This window comes from Solanum verrucosum, unplaced genomic scaffold (genome assembly GCF_900185275.1).
Source record: "Solanum verrucosum unplaced genomic scaffold, falcon-dt-bn FXZP01000092.1, whole genome shotgun sequence".
In the NCBI taxonomy this organism is placed as follows: Eukaryota; Viridiplantae; Streptophyta; class Magnoliopsida; order Solanales; family Solanaceae; genus Solanum; species Solanum verrucosum.
In genome coordinates this window covers 635,393-639,922 of record NW_026020351.1, presented here as the reverse complement: position 1 = coordinate 639,922, position 4,530 = coordinate 635,393, and positions in this window count along the sequence as shown.

Genomic DNA, 4,530 nt, shown 5'->3' with positions numbered 1-4,530 from the left:
GTGATGTTTTAATGTAGCGATTAAAGATATTTTAAATATTTGTTTGTACATGAAAAATATAGAATTGATAATTTTATGGTTAGAATAACTCCTTGTTACAAACAAATTATATAAAAGTTTTCAATAATCAATATTAGTTATAAATAAGTTAAGATCGTTAAAATTGTACACTACAACAACATAAATAAATTTTCTTAGAGACAATCTACTTGTCTGAGGTCAAACGTTCACCACATTTCGTTATTGTTACTATGTTACTCTAACAAAATTTATAGAAGGAGAAAATTAAATTTGAAACAACAGCAAAATAATATTGTTGATCCTTTTAGAAAAATCTTGGATTCTAGACTCATGTTACAGAAATATTGTCGAACATTAAAAAATTAAAAATGAGTCTAACCTAGATAACTCAAATGCTCACCAATAATTTGGGACATGAAGGACTACAAATCTATGTTATCTTCTGTAGCTTAAGATATTACTTTTATTTAGAGCAGATTTTGTTTAATATTCTTCAAATTAAGCATGCTGAAAATAGTCATAACTCACACCAAAAATATTTAGTAGGGCTTAATGAGAAGGGAAAAAAGAAAAACATTAAAAGGACGAAAGTTTTGTCCAAGTGAGATCATATACATACTAAACAAAAAATAATCAATACAATTTTAAGGAGACAACAAAACAGCAAGAAAAAACATATATTAAAGGAAGTAAACTATGAGATATCCAATGATGATAACAAATCATTCTAACCAGAAAAGTTCTCATGTTTTAAAATAACAAACCTCAAAAAATTGACTAACACTTCAATCAACTTACAATCCTTAAAATACTCATAATATCCAGTGGGGAAAATGCATAAGTACCCCCCCAACCTATGCCCGAAATCTCAGAGACACACTTATACTATATTAAGGTCCTATTACCCTTGAACTTATTTTATAAGTAATTTTCTACCCCTTTTCGGCCTACGTGGCACTATCAACCAGATAGCTTGAAAAAATTATCAACACGCGCTGGGCCCAGAAGATAGTGCCACGTAGGTTGAAAAGGGATAGAAAATTATTTATAAAATAAGTTCGGGGGGAGGGGTAATAGGGGGTACTTACACATTTTCCCTATCCAGTGATAAAATTTAGTAAAAATAGATAACAAAACCATAAAAACAAAAAAATATGGGCATGGAAAGTTATTAACTCTCAGAGGATTTTCTAAAGAACACAAAATTGCATCCTTGTATGTGAAGAAATGACGTTGTTGATGAACAAATTAGAGATTTGTAAGGGTTTTTTTTTATCGTACCTTCAACAGATTTGTAAGGGTTTTTCTTATCGTACCTTCAACAAATCTAGTAGAGAAAACTTGCTTGAATACTCAATTAATGTTTGTTATTTAATATGTACTAACAAATACTTATAACAATAACACTACAGAAACATAAACAACAAAATTAAAGCATGTACTCAAAAATAACAATTAATAATATAAGCATAAATTAATGACTGTAAAAACATATCAGGATTTGTAATAATAGAATGAAACATAATGGAAAAATCGAGTCCACTGAATGCACAATATCCCCTTAATGAAATTATTCCCCCCTAGTACCCGAGGTTTAAAGGAATAGGTCCTCTCAGGAAAGAACGATTCTATTCACCAGTGTATTGATACAAAAAAAATGGTGTCAGTGAGTCATTTAATAGGAGCAAAGTACACAATTATTTAATTGTCCAGAAGAAGAAGAAGAACTTCAAAATTTTCGTTGTTTTAAAATGAGAGGAAATTCCTCTATTTATAGACAACAAAAGGTCGTGCGAACAAATACTTATTGTGTCTTATAGGAAAGGTCACAACTTTTTATAAAAGTAGCAGCTTTTCATAAAAGTCGCAACTTTTCATAAAAGTCACAACTTTTCATAAAAGTCTCAACTTTTCATAAAATTCGTAACTTTCATAAAAGTCATAACTATTGTCTCTTCATAAAAGTCACAACTTTTCATGAAAGGAGAAGGCTAGTTTTGGAAATAAAATAAATTAAAAGGGAGTCCTGGTTTGTGGTGGCGCCATGTAGGCGGATCTAAGGTTCTCTTATATATATATATATATATATATATATATATATATATATATATATATATATATATGATGTCAAATACAAGCATTCCCTTTAAGATGTGAAGTGAAAATCATACATTATCTCTTTGCAATGTATGCACTGATGGATATGTTTATCATTTTTGTTTCATATTTGTCGGCTTGAAATCTCCATTTGACTAATACCTTCTTGACAACAAATGGCATACATTAATTTAAATGAAATTTATTTTTTAACCATTTTTTGATAATAAAGGACATATCAATGTGTTTAAGTCCTTTATTCATTTCCTCGTTCTTTTTTTACTTCTTTGGTGTATTCATTCCATGACTGGATAGAACCTTAAGATCTGACCAAATCCTCTTGCATATCATGTCACAAAAATTGAATTGAAAAGAGATGCATGTATGGAAACCCAAATAGAACGGATCAAAGTGACACAAGAAAAATATTATATTAAGATAAAAGGACTTGGTGACAAGACAACAAACTAAATTTTAGGTTACAACTCTATAATAACCAAAACTAGGACAAGACTCAACAAATAAACACGGAAGAGAAATGATAGAAAGGTCTGACTTACTAAATTAAAATTAAAAAAGAATTGCATAGCAGAAATGATGACAAACTAAACTATCCATACTCTCTTTTTAGAGAAAATCAGAGTGTCTCCCAATCACCAAGCTTGACTTCTTAGCCACTGCTTTGCACATTAGCCTTCGTAAAAGCTCCACCAATTTCAATTGTTTTTTCATCAAATTTGAGAGAATTGTCATCACCCATCATCTCAATAAAGTGTACATCATTAGGTGTTGGTAGAGGATTCTGAGTAACATTTGGGGAATTATCATTTTGGACCACAATCATCTTTGCTTGGATCATCTTTTTCACCTCACTTTTCAAAGTTCGACAATCTTCAGTACTATGCCCTAGGGCATCAAAATGGTATGCACATCGTGCTACAGGATTGAAACCTTTTGAATGTGGATCTGCAAAATTTTAAGGAATTGGCTCTATCATATTCAAATGTTTCAATTTCTCAAATAAATTCGTGTAAGACTCTCCAATAGATGTGAAATTGTTCACAGGTCTTTGACCTCCTTCAAATCCCTGTCTTGGATGGGGATTATAAGGTGTACAAAAAGTTTGAGAAAAAGGATGAATATTTTGATATGTTGGCGCTCGCCATTGAGGATAGTTTGGTGGACATGCATATGGTTATACACCATAGACTGCATATTGAGGTGGGACAATAGAGTATTATGTGTCTTGCATGGGGAGATGGTGATGAAATTGAGGTGGTGCATATTGATAAAGTGGACCCCGTGGACCTTTTTGTGTGCCTGACACAACATTGGCTACATCCTCCCTTATTTTCTTTCCCCCAAGATTTCCTGATCCATTTTTAATCTCCTGTGTTGTGGCTTTCAAGGAAGCTTGACTTATAATTTTTCTAGACTTGATACCATTTTCCACCTATTCACCAATCTTAATAACTTCGGCGAATGTTTTTCCAACAACGGAAAGTAAATAATGAAAGTAGTCGGGTTCTTGCGCTTGGAGAAAAACATCAATCATTTTAGACTCTTTCATTGGTGGCTTAACCCTAGCAGCTTGCTCTCTCAACCTAACAGCATATTCTCAAAAAAATTAGTGGTTTTTTCCTCATGTTGGTAAGTGAAGTACGATCTGGCACTATGTCAATGTTATATTGAAATTGTTGAACAAAACATCGAACCAAATCATCCCATGTATTTTAGTTAGAAGTATCTTGATCTATGAACCATTCTGACGCGATACCCATCAAACTTTCCCCAAAATAAGCCATGAGCAATTCTTCTTTGCTTCTAGCCCTCTCAGTTGATTACAATATCTCTTTAAATGAACTACAAGATCTCCATGTCCATTATATTTCTCGAACTTTGGAGTTTTAAAATCGATGGGTAGATGAACGTGGGGAAACATGCACAAATCATGGAATGAGACACTTTGGTGACCTCCCAATCCTTGCATATCTCTTATAATCTGTTCCAAACTCTTCATTTTTCTAGTCATTTCTTTATGTTCCTCGTTCTTAACAACTTTTTCAGCTTCAACAAGGGAACTATACAGATGAGTGTGAGGGTTAGAGCCTGGAATTTTAAAAGTCAATTCAGGGGTATAATCTTGATTATAATGAACTTTAGGTGGAGGATAACTGTTGGATTTTTGCTCCATTATAGTTTGCGGGACGCTATTGGTCGGCGCAGTTGGCACGAAGAGTGGATTACTCGTCATAGATGTACTTAAAGGGCGCATCGTAGAAGTTTCAGCTATGTTGGATGCGTTAGCATATGGACCGAATCCAGGTAGATAAATTAGATCACTTATCGATACTTGGATAGGGGATGACATATTTGTATTTAGATAGTCACGAATTGAAGACGGTGGAGCTT